This window comes from Odocoileus virginianus, chromosome 22 (assembly GCF_023699985.2).
Source record: "Odocoileus virginianus isolate 20LAN1187 ecotype Illinois chromosome 22, Ovbor_1.2, whole genome shotgun sequence".
In the NCBI taxonomy this organism is placed as follows: Eukaryota; Metazoa; Chordata; class Mammalia; order Artiodactyla; family Cervidae; genus Odocoileus; species Odocoileus virginianus.
In genome coordinates this window covers 11,944,247-11,957,415 of record NC_069695.1, presented here as the reverse complement: position 1 = coordinate 11,957,415, position 13,169 = coordinate 11,944,247, and the positions used below count along the sequence as shown (strand labels likewise).

Genomic DNA, 13,169 nt, shown 5'->3' with positions numbered 1-13,169 from the left:
AACTATGTGAACTCAGGAACTGTTCATCACTGGTACAAACAGACCTCCACATCTGTAACATGGGGTATGAGTACCCACCTCCAAAAGCTATTGTAATGGGACTTCCCTGGTCGTCCAGTAGTTAAGAATCCACCTGCCAATGTAGGGGACATGGGTTCCATCCCTGGTCTAGGAAGATTCCACATGCCATAGGTAAACTAAGCCTGTGCTCCACAATTGCTGAAACCTGTGCCCTAGAACCCAGGCTCTGCAACAAGAGAGGCCACTGCAGTGAGAAGCCCACACACTGCAACTAGAGAGCAGCCCTGCTCGCTGCAACTCGAGAAAGCCCACGCACAGCAATCAAAACCCAGTGCAGCCAAAAATGAACAAACATCTGAAAAAACAAACGCTGTCGTGATTGTTATATGTAAGGTTTAAAGTTTAGTCACTCATGCATGTCTAACTCTTTGCGACCCCATGGACTATAGCCTACCAGGCTCCCCCATCCGTGAGATTTTCCGGGCAAGAGTACCGGAGTGGGTTGCCATTTCCTTCTCCAGAGGATCTTCCCGACCCAGGGATTGAACCCGGATCTCCCACACTGCAGGCAGATGCTTTACCCTCATGAGCCACCAGGGAAGTCTATATGTAAGTCCATATGTAAGAAAGTTAAATGTGAGGAAGTGAAAAAATACCCAGCTCATTGTGGGACTTAACAAGCTTTCATTCTTTTCTTCCTCCTGTCGTTTACCCTCCACAGCACTGCAGAGCGGTTAAGAGTGTGGGCTCTGGAATGAGGTTGGTCTTCCAGCTCCACCACCTATTCACTGCTGACCGTGGGCAAGCAGCTTCATTTCTCTGTGCCTCAGCTTCTTCTCCTACCAAGTGGGAGTGAGCCGGGGCTGGTTATTGTGTTCCTGCCCCTCCTAGCCCACTGAGCCCTCAATTTTCAATCTTGCATCTTCCATAGATTTTCCTTCACAGGCCTCCTTCCTTCCTGCTATCTCTCTGAGGTTCCTGGCTCACAGCTGCCCACCACTGTCCTCCTGGCCCTTCCCCACTCACTCCCTGTCCCCTCTCCATTTGGCCTGCTCTCTGCAGGCTGTGCATCTGGCCAGGATTCTTTCCTGGAACAGGGGAATGTGTTTCAGCTCAGTGCTTCTCAAGCTTCAATGTGCTTAGGAATCACCTGGGGATCTTGTCAGAATAGAGATGCAGGTTCAGATTTGGTGGGTCCCAGTTTAGGTCTGAGATTCTGTATTTCTAACAAGCTCCCAGGGGATGTCCATGCCACTGGTCTGGGACCACCTTTTGATCAGCAAGGTTGTAGAATGGAAGAAATCCTAGTGTTTGTGTGTGTGTGTGTGTGTGTGCAGGGGGGATGGAGACAGAGATAAGCCAGGCCAGTTATCCAAATCAGAGAAGGAGTAAAATTGTAACAGAGATGGCATGAGGGAGACCAAGAAGATGAAAAGTAGAAGAGTGTTTTACAAAATGATGTGATATTACCCAACCGATAAAAATGATGCTCATTGAGATAATGCAGCAGCACAAAAGATGCCTATGACATGTTAACTGAAGAAGCTGACTGCCCATTATTCACACACATACACACACACACACACACACACACACACACTACATCTTCAACTCTGCCAAAGGCACATTTAAGAAAACTGATTGTAGGATGACAGCTCAGGACAGTGAAGGCTGTGTTACAGTATTATAACCACATGTATTTTCATTTCTTTGTCATTTTCTAGATGTTCTTGGTGAAGTTTTATCATTTTTGTAATTTAAAATTTACCTTCCATACACTCTCAGATGCCCACTCCCCCAAATCATCAGTTATTCTGTTACTGAGGTTTGATGTATTTTGAGCACAAACTGCCATCACTGGGAGGGCAAGAAAATGGTGCATTAAACCTCAGTCCAACCCAAAAATAAAGCAACCCAGATTCCGTTCTTCCTCTCAGCCAAGGGTCCAGCTCTTTGGAAGGCTGGCATTGCCACCTCTCACTATAGCAACAGGGAGACCCTGGTAACCCCGAGCTTACAGTTATTAAGAGTAAAAATTGAAAGTCTGTGGAGAGATGTGCAGTAAGATGCTTCCCTGGGTTTGCATTGGACAGGCTGGATTCTGAGCCCTCTCGGCCTCTCTTACAAAAAAATAGAAAGAAAGCAAAAACCAGACTCTAGGAGCTCTTTCCCACAAGATCACAAGGTGTGCCTGGCATTTTCTTCTTTGTTTTGCACTTCAGGGCTGTAGGCTGCCTTTCAAACCAGTTTCTGACAAGCCTGGAGGCAGGCCGCTCTAGAGCAGGAGTCAAGCTGTCCAGCCCACGGATGCTCATGGCTCACTTATGTTTGGGGCGTGTTCACACCACTTCCAGCACCCTACCCCCAGGCTATCTGTGTACCTCTATCCACCTCTCCTGGCTTACCAACACTCCCACCCAGTGACCCAGACCCTGTCCCATTCTATGCAGTACCTCCTCAATTTGCCCTTGGGCAGCTGCTTCAGGCCCCCAGCCTCCCATCTAGGCCTTAGCTCTAACCTCTGGGAGGCTGGAAGGGGTCCCCGCCTTGATCTGGCTGCTTCTGCCAGAGGTACAGTGTCTGAACTCAGGCCTGCTCTCCAGAACCCTGAATCTATTTTGCACTCTAGTGAACCAAGTTCAAGGCCCAGTTCTGCCACCATCTGGCTATGGAATCTTGGGTAGACCCCCTTCACATCTCTGAACCTATAAACATTTAAAAGTGAGTTTATAGGAGGCCTCCCTGGTGGATCTTGGGCAAGAATCCACCTGCCGGTGCAGGAGAGACAGGTTTGATCCCTGATCCGGGAAGATCCCACATGCCACAGAGCAACTAAGCCCATGCACCACAACTAACTAGCCCACATGCTGCAACTACTGAAGCCTGCACACCCCAAAGCCTGTGCTCTGCAATAAGAGAAGCCGCCGCAATGAGAAGCCTGGGCCCCACAACTAGAGAGTAGCCCCCGCTTGCCACAGTTAAAGAAAAGCCCGTGCAGCAACAAAGACCCAGCACGGTCAAAAATAAGTAAATAAAATTAAATTTTAAAAATGGGTTTATAGAATCTCATGGTCTCTTTTGGTCCGAATATGCCATCAAACCAGCAGGAATAACCGTTTACAGTTTTTCTAGCAATACAAACAAGATATTTCACATACAAGGATTTCTAGACAACGAAACATCATCCCTTCAAGAAACAAAATGTGTTTCATTTTAGCCCTACTGCACCAAGTTGCTTTTTTTTTTTCAAAAAATGTTTATACGCTTCTCTTCATTTTGCAACAAGGAAGAAAACCTGACATTTGTCTGTGTACACCTCTCCCCACCTTTGTTCCACAAAGCACTCGCAGTGGCCAAGATGCTGAAAATAACATAACCTTGTCTTCAGGGCCCTCTGGCATCTCTATGAGATGCTCTCCTACATCAGGAGATTTGTCCCTACTGTTCCAGTTTTCTCTCTTCCTCTATCTGCCCCTCCCCACAGTAAGGTTCCCAGAGGTCATGCTACCTGTTAGGAATGAAGGCTGCCTTAAGAAGCTTCCTCACTTCTAAAGTGCAGCCCCATGGTCTGGGCGACCATGGAGCTCTGAGCCAGGGGTCAGGTGGAGTGGTGGTCTCAGGATAAGGAGCCAGGGCTTCAGCCATTTCACTGATTAGAGGCACTTGTCCCTCACTCTGCAATCCATGTCCTGGAAAGCAGAGGTGAGAGCAGGCAGAGTTCCAAATAACTGAAGTATTAATATCTGTGGCTTGACTCCACACGTAAACCAGCACTTATTGCTGCTTCGTTGGCCGGTTTTCCCAGAGGGGGCATTTAGAGATCATCAGAGCTGCTATCATTTCCACACAGGCCAGACTAGAAGGCAAGCTCAGGTTTAGAATTCAATCCCAACTCTGTACATCCCTAGAGTCACTCCTTTCTCCAAACTGATCCTCAAGTTTCAATATGCCCTTGTCTTGCTTCTTCTCATAAGTGATGCTATAATTTCCCCAAATGAGGCTTTCTTTTCAGAGGAAGCCATCAGTGGCACTAGACCAGATGGTGGCTCATCCCTAGACCAGAAACCTCTGGTACAGCCATCCTTGGCCACGCCCTTCCATCCCTGGCCCCGCCTCCTCTTCCTTCGCTACCCTCCCCCCCTCACCCCCCGCAACAAGGCAGCCACAAAACCTCCAGGCTCTCTGCCTTTGTCCCTCCGTCCCAGGTTAGAGCAGATATGCACCAACAAGCTCTTACTGTCCCCTGTGCACACCCAGCTTCCCACCTGAGCCCGTCAGCTCCACATTTATCACCCGCCTGTCACGCCCCCTGAACATGTGCACTTCCTGCTCCGTGCACCACTGGGCGCCCACGTCACTCATTCTCGGGAGGACACCAGCGAGAGCCTGGAGGTTCTAGTTGGAAAAGGGAATTTCAGAGTTTTCAAGCCTGGAGGTGGGCAGTTCTGAAAGGGTGCCTTTATGGAAAAGCCAGGCTGAGGAAGGGGGAAGCTTCTAGAAAAAAATAAACACTAAATAAAGCCACTTTGAGACCAAGGTGGGAGACGGTTTACTAAACGCTGAAGTTTGTAAGAAAAGGGCAGGAAATGGGACAGAGGAGGCCTGCAGGTTGATGTGGGAGGCTGCTAGGAAGGAAGGTGAGGTGATGGATAACCTGGGTAAAGATGGAGGAGCTGAGGAGGCTGAGAGGGAGTGCGGGCATCATGGCAGGTATCCAGCCCTGCCTGCCAAACAGACCGGACCCAAGATGCCACCTGGAAGGTGTCTGAGAAGGGGCCTCTGCAGACCACAGCCCTGCTGGGTCTGACCCACGGAGCAGCATAGCAGTAAGGAAATGAGCCAAGACAGCAGAACAGCATGAACCTTGCAAAATAATAACCACCACCAAAAGCCAGGGACAAGTCAAGTCAGTCCTCACAGCGACCGCACCCCTGCACCCATTTCTGCTTTGGCATCTGGTCTTCCCAAAGGTGAGGACCATATATTGTCAGAGCTGACGTTACCACCGGGACCAGATCAGAAGGCAAGCACAGGTTTAAAACTGAACCCCAACTCTGTATATCCCCGTGTCATTCCATGTCTGAGTCCAACTCTGTCTTCTACGAATGACCAAACTGAGGCTTAGAAAGAGTCAACAATCAAGGAGTCTGAATTCAAATCCTTTCAACAAACACATGAAAAGATGCTCAACATCACTCATTATCAGAGAAATGCAAATCAAAACCTCAATGAGGTACCATTACACGCCAGTCAGGATGGCTGCTATCCAAAAGTCTACAAGCAATAAATGCTGGAGAGGGTGTGGAGAAAAGGGAACCCTTTTACACTGTTGGTGGGAATGCAAACTAGTATAGCCACTATGGAGAACAGTGTGGAGATTCCTTAAAAAACTGGAAATAGAACTGCCATATGACCCAGCAATCCCACTCCTGGGCATACACACCGAAGAAACCAGATCTGAAAGAGACACGTGCACCCCAGTGTTCATCACAGCACTGTTTATAATAGCCAGGACATGGAAGCAACCTAGATGCCCATCAGCAGACGAATGGATAAGGAAGCTGTGGTACATATATACCATGGAATATTACTCAGCCATTAAAAAGAATTCATTTGAATCAGTTCTAATGAGATGGATGAAACTAGAGCCCATTATACAAAGTGAAGTAAGACAGAAAGATAAACACCAATACAGTATACTAACGCATATATATGGAATTTAGAAAGATGGGAATGATAACCCTATATGCAAGACAGAAAAAGAGACACATGTACAGAACAGACTTCTGGACTCTGTGGGAGAAAGCGAGAGTGGGATGATCTGAGAGAACAGCATCGAGACATGTATATTATCAAGGGTGAAACAGATTGCCAGTCCAGGTTGGATGCATGAGACAAGTGCTTGGGGCTGGTGCACTGGGAAGACCCAGAGGGATGGGGTGGGGAGGGAGGTGGGAGGGGGGATCGGGATGGGGAATACATGTAAATCCATGGCTGATTCATGTCAATGTATGGCAAAAACCACTACAATACTGTAAAGTAATTAGCCTCCAACTAATAAAAATAAATGGAAAAAAAATAAAGGCAAAATTTAAAAAAAAACAAATCCTTTCAACCGCCTGGCTCCCAGATGTGCCCCCTCAGTCTCCACACATGCCTGCCGACCCTCTCAGATCCTTAGCGCAAGGACAGTGGTGGCTCCAGTGGGCTTTGCTCTAAGGGACCCTGCCATCTCCCCACATGAAACACTGCATCTCATGTGTTCCCAGTGTGAACACACTGTTCTAAGTCTCCTGCAGAGCCTGAGATGTGCGGCAAGATCACTCCCTCAGGGAGGGCTGGCTTCCAAGAGTGACTGCGTGTACACGTGTCACCTGGCCGTGCACGTGGCCACTTCTGCTCAGACACACAGAGATGTTGGCCAGGAGAGGGAGCCTTGAAAAGCAAAGACAGATCCCAGGACACTGGACGCTGCAGGCAGGAGGAAGCAGGGGCAGGGCAACTGGGTCTGCAGGGGTCTTTCGGTGCAGCCTTGAATGTGGCAGCTTCTTCGAATGGAAGATGAACAGCATTCTGGCAATACATGATAGGGGAGGGAGGACCAGAGGAGGCAGTCAGTGTTCCCTTCATTTCCTGTATAAAATGGGCGTGAACAAAGGAACCAGAAGAAGAGAACAATGAGACATTTTCTCTTAATGCATTTGACGGTGCTAAGTCTCTTCAGTCGTGTTCGACTCTTTATGATCATATGGACTGTAGCCCGCCAGGCTCCTCTGTCCATGGGATTCGCCAGGCAAGAAGACTGGAGACGGTAGCCATGCCCTCCTCCAGGGAATCTTTGTGACCCAGGGACTGAACTCATATCTTCTGCATCTCCTCATTGCAGGTGGATTCTTTACCGCTGAGCCACCGGGGTTGGCTCAAAGACCAAGGCTCCATCCTTTTTTGTTTCTTGCGTCCTTCCTAATGCCTGCCTGGCCCCGCCCGATGCACTGCGTAGCTGCTTCATCCAACAGGCTTTAGTGTGTCCCTGGAGTGTATTTGGTCTTGTCAAGATGATGAGTGGGCAACAAATTAACGCTACAGCAGATGCATGAGGGCACACATGGTCTCATGAGGGAAGGCAGAATACCTACCTCCCAAAGCAGAAACCCAGAGTCATCTGGTCCTCAGTGATGCTGAATAAACAGTGCCCACGGTGAGTGCTTTAGGAGGAAAGCTCAGAGCACAGACAAGTCTCAAGGTGGTGGGTTCTCCCGCCTTGGAGGTATTCAAGGCAGGATGACTGGCAGGAAGCGGGGGAAGGAGGGAAAGTCCAGTCCATCGGGCCCAAGATAACAAAGCACCTAGAATACCCTTCCCAGCAGGCCACAGGGATCGGGGAAGGCACATGCTGCACTCGTCCTGGAGGCCAGTTTTAAGGAGCAGGGGATACGGCAGAATTTTCCATGAAGCTACCCCGGGGCAGCAACCAGGTCTTTTTCACTGGTCCCTGCACGTAGCATAGAGCCTGCCATCCTAGGTCCTCCCACAGTCCTCCAGGAGTGATGGCTCCACAGTACTTAGTCTGCAGCACCCAGCACAGCACTGAAAGCTGTTTCCTTTGTGCGTGTCCCCTCTAACTAGGCTGTGGGCTTCTAGCCAAAACTGTTTTATTCATTGGTTTGAGTACATATTAGTTTTCCATGAACACCGCAATAAATGATTACAAACTCTGCAACTTAACACAAGTTTATCATCTTACAGTTTGAAGGCCAGAAACCTGACATGGGTGTCATCAAGCTAAAACCAACGTGTTAGCTGGGCTGTGTTCCTTCCTGGAGGCTTTAAGGGACGATCCGTTCCCTCACCTTCTTGAAGCTTTGTGAAGCTGCCTGCATCCCTTGGCTTGTGAGTCCCTCCCTCCGTCTTCAAAGCCAGCAGTATGGCAGCTTTCTGACTGTTCTTCCGTTGTCACGTCTCCCTCTCTGACTGCAGCCAGGCATGGTCCCTCATTGTTGGGGAACTCATGTGTTTTGACTGGGCCCACATGGATAATTCAGACTCCTCTCTCCATCTCAAGGTTATACATAGCCTTAACCACATCTGCAAAGACCCTTAAGTCACGTACAGGTCCTGGGGGTTGGGGGGTGGACATCTTTGGGGGCTATTATTCCACCCACCACAAACAGAAATACCTTCACAGCATTCACAATTGACATGACACAAGGGGCTATAGGATGCAGTTCTCCTCCCATCCCGGTCATTCACAACCTACTTCTTCCCGTTAATATTTCCCCCATAGATTCAAACCAGCTGACATGTATATATACATGGCCCACATCCTGTCATATACTGGTGTGAGATGTAAACTTGATTTGCCACAGAAGCCATGGGTCACATTTCCTTCTTGTTGACCATGGGGCTCACTCCAGGTCTGGACTCAGGAAGCCCTTGGGGAATCACTGCTGCTCACAAGCTCTCAGACTCTTGTTGGCAATGGGGGCAGGGACTGGCAAGGAGGATAAAACCAGCAGCCAGCAAAAGAGGGCCACAAGTTCCTTGGACATAAAGGAGTGGCTTTGTGCATCTCCCACCTAACAAACTGCTCCTCCCGCATAGACATCCCACCAGGTTGGGAGCCAAAGGCCTTCCCCAGTGCAGACAGCATCGTACTTCTGCTTAAGGAGGGGCTCTCAAGCAGGACTGTGATCTAAGAGGACATGACGCGTGGTTTGGTCCGGACTCCCAGCTGCATCCTGAGAGACATTACTTTCCTGCCCTTCACCCATTCCTGGCAGAGATGTTGCTTTAAATCAAATGGCACAATATATGTTAAGTCAGTTTTGATCTAAAGATAAGCTAAATGGCAACTTTGATGAAAGTGATTAAGATTTCACAGCAGCAATCACTGGGCTTGGGAACCGTTTCCCCTTCCCTCTGCCAGCCCCAGCCTGGCTCCACCTCTGCAGCAGGACAAGCTCAGGCTGGGGCACAGGACCCAGGACGCTACCCCCTGGCGGATTTCTGTCTGGCAGAGCGGGAGGGAGTCTAGAGGGGAGAGAACAGAACACTGAGCCCCTACAGGTGAGCCTGAGCGGCCCTGGCAGGCCCGAGGTCGGGGGGCTAGGGCCCCACCCTCTGCCCAGCCCCACCATCACCTCTATTTGACCTCTACTTGGCCTGCCAGGTCCAGCTCAAGGGTCCCCTCTGCTAGGAAGCCCCAGGCCAGGATCTGGTAGCATGTCAGGAGATAAAAACATGCCTCAGAGAGTGTCACGCGAGGAGCTGAACTTCAGAGAAGAGCAGAAGTGACCAAAGTTAAAGACAGGAGCGATGTGTAAACAAGTGAGCAAAGTGATATCAACATAGAAGGGAAACTAAAAAGCTGCGACCACTGTGTCCGGGGGACTGGGGTCCAGGCTTTCCTCACCCTCAGCTCTCGGGGTACCTCGGACAAATCATCAGCCAGACTTGTGTGTGCCGTGTACTAAGTCGCTTCAGTTGTGTCTAACTCTTTGCGATCCTATGGATGCAGCCCGCCACGCTCCTCTGGCCATGGGATTCTCCAGGCAGGAATACTGGAGTGGGTTGTCATGCCCTCCTCCAAGGGATCTTCCCGACTCAGGGATCAAACTCACATCTCTCATGACTCCTACATTGGCAGGCAGGTTCTTTAACACTAGCGCCACCTGGGAAGCCCTCAAACAGCCTTAGAAATCTGTATATGAGAGTTCTCTCATCAGCCCTGCCCACCTCACACAGCTGTTGTACATTAAGTAAGAGAAAAGATGAGAAAGTTCTCTGGAAGCCTAAAAGCAATACAGAAATAGAAACTGATATAACAATAATCCTGTGCCTTGCTGTGTCTTGCTGTCTGCACAGAGCTTCCTATCCTATACCTCCTGATCCTCAAAGCAACCCTGGGATTCAGGAAAGGACAGTCATACCCAATGTACAGATGTGAAAACTGAGGTGCAGAGAGCTCAAGCCCATGATCACACAGACCACAAGGGGCATAGCTGACAGTGGCGTCCAGGTCTTCTAACTCCAAGCAGTGTTCTGTTCACCACAGAGGCACCCAGCATTGCCTAAAAGCACAGCCTCTGCTGTTCAGAAACCCTCCTTCTCCTTTAATACTGCCACTTCTCCTAGCTTTGCTGACTGATAAAAGAACTTCTCCAGGCTCTTTGTAACCAGCAGTGTTGGGCAGGTAGGCAGGCTACAGACTGGGCCCAGCTTCTGACCCTCTGCAGGGCTACAGAAGAGTCCCTGTCCCCCAGTTTCCACCAAATCTGTAACTTTGATGCTAAAACCACTTAACGACCTAATCTAGGTGCTTCCAGGAAATGCAGTCAGGACTTTCTCGAAGGACCAGGCCTTTGTGACAACTCAGGGAGCGGGACAGAGCCAGGTGCAAAGAAAGGGCACCCAGCAGGGTCCAAGGGGCTTCATGGACATCTTCTCAGTTCTCTCATGATACTTCAGATCAGCATTAATGGCTGCATGACCTGCCCACTGCCGTCACACAGCCTGGAAGTGCTCAGTCTCAAAGGGCCACGTCTGCATTTTCCATCACAGCATGGGTGGGAGAGAGATGGAGACAGACGCACAGTGCTGGGCCTCTTGTGTTCCCTGGTCCCACAAAAAGGGCTTTGTTTGTGCTTCAAGCCACTTTCTGGGCCTTCCAAATCTTCCTTCCTTCAGTGAATTAGGTAGGAGAAAAGACAGTCAATTGGTAGCAGAAATGAGACTCCAGTTGTCAGATATAGGCATTCTATAAAAGCAGGGTCTAGGGATGGGACTGCCTGGAAATACACCTGTGTAACTCACACCTGTGAGCAAAACTCCAACTTTCTACAAACCGGTGTGTTCAGCTGACATAATCAATCTCAACATGAACACAATTAATGACTTGGTGCGTGACAGGTTCTTGCTGGAACTTTATACGCACTATATACGCTGTTCCCACTTACAGACCATCTTATATGGAAAAACCTGACTTTGGAATAGGAAAATAAGGAGGCAATTAATCCTCTGGCAAAAGGACTCATCTGAAATTTCCTCAACTTCTCGTCATCCCCAAATACAGCTAGTATTTGCTTTTCCCACCCAGAGCATAGGTATCCAATGGACTTGGACACATGACTTGAGAAACACAGCTATTTCCTCCTTCCTGACTGCAAATCTAACACCAATTTCAGCCCTTCTCTCCAGTTAAGCCAGCGAGAAGGCTAGTATGTCAGGGTTAGGTCTGAAATGTAGTACATTCCCCTCCATGCTCCACATAAAAGAGAGGAGATAGGGGGACCAAAGAAGTTGGATAGAGCTATTGAGAGTCCAGGCTTCCCAGGTGGCTCAGTGGGTAAAGAATCCACCCGCAAAGCAGTTGACACAGGTTCAATCCCTGGGTCGGGAAGATCCCCTGGGAGGAGGGTATGGCAACCCACTCCAGTATTCTTGCCTGGAGAATCCCATGGACAGAGGAGCCAGGCAGGCTATGGTCCATAGGACTGCAGAGTTGGACACGACTGAAGCAACTGAGCATGGGCGCATGCACTGTGAGCCTGCCGAGCACACTGACGCCTTCCCGTGCTATCAGCATCCAGGCCTCCTGCCCCATAGCACCTGGAGAATGCTCTCATTGCCATTCTCTAGGGAAAGCCTCAGGGTACTTTCCCTAAACCCACTGTGTCTCCTACTTCCTCTCTGATCACACCTGGACTTTATACTGTGTCTCTGCCTCCACACCCATCAAATGTCCCTTGCCATTGATTCTTGGAGAAAAGGACTGCCGAGTCAACCTCTTCTAAGGGGACCTAAAATGTGGTGGTGATGGTGGTTTAGTTGCTAAGTCGTGTCTGACCCTTGAGACCTCATGGACTGTAGCCTGCCAGGCTCTTCTGTCCATGGGATTCTCCAGGCGAGAATACTGGAGTGCATTGCTATTTCCTTCTCCAGAGGATCTTCCTGACCCAGGAATCTTCCTACATTGCAGGAAGATTCTTTACCGACTGAGCTAACACGAGCCTCTTGGAGACAGTGATGTTTTGAACAAAAGGATATAACCTCTAATAGTGAAATTTCAAGGACAGTGAGGAAGAAACAGGGTGCAGGATGAGCAGGGGGAGGAAATGACAGAGAAAGCTCTGAGATTCAGCCTTGAAATCATGTCACACGGACTGGCCATGAGCTACTACTACTAAAAAATCTGTTTTTCAAAAGTTAAGACTCAATTTCCAGATGTCTGCTTTGGGGAGCCAAACTACTGTTGATCCGTGTCCAGTTCATCATGGAATAAAGTCTGAACTCCTCACCCGAGCCCTTCAGACCTTCCACGGCCGGCTCCCCCTTCCTGCCCCTGGTAGGAATCCACTCAGGCTTTGGCTTCTCTGCTGGCCCCTGACCTACTCTGGGCTTCCCAGGTTGTGCCTCTACACACTGGCCCAGCTCCAGGGACCCTCTCATTTGTCAGAGCAACCGCAAGGCACAACTCCAGGGGGGCACCACTGCCTTCCCAGGTCACACGTGTGCAGTGCCCAGCTCAGTCCTCCAGGTCTGCCCGCCTTCACCACCTCTCTGCTGAGGACGCCTCTCTCCCACACGGCACACTCCCTCTCCCCAAACTTCTTGGTGCCCCCATCACCTTGGGATCACTTTAGTGTTTTGACACTCACTATCTCCTCTTCCCTTGATCTGGGTGGGTGAGACTAGGTCCCCGATTGGAGTATAAATACCCTGGGGAGTGGGGAGCAACTGGGTCCTGAGTCTGTAGAAACCACCCCCACTCCCAGGCTAGTGGGTTGAGAATTTGGCATTGGTTTTCAAAGTGTGATCCTGGGAGCAGCAACCAGCACCTGGCAACACAAATTTAGGAATGCAAATTCTCGCCCAACCCCCCAACCACCCCCTCCAACCACCCCCCCTCCCCGTCCCCAGCCAATGTCAGACACTCTGGAGGTGGGCCCAGCACACTTTTTAGCAAGCCCGCCAGGCAATTCAGGACACACAGGAAGTCTGAGACCCACCCAGGAACAGGGTCCTCTGCGCACCCTGCTGGGTTTGCTGAATTGATTAGCAGTGTTTTCTAACTCGGACAGGTTCGGGCCCACTTGGGGCTGCCGTTTCATTGGTCCCTCGTGGGGACCCAACTCCCACGTTTGATCTAA

General features: G+C 49.9%; 1 protein-coding gene across 3 annotated transcripts in view; it reads right to left on the bottom strand.

Moving 5' to 3' along the window:
- ZBTB7C (zinc finger and BTB domain containing 7C) overlaps positions 1-13,169 on the bottom strand; it is a 379,298-nt gene that overhangs the window by 309,632 nt on the left and 56,497 nt on the right. The gene's annotated exons all lie outside the window — the stretch shown is intronic.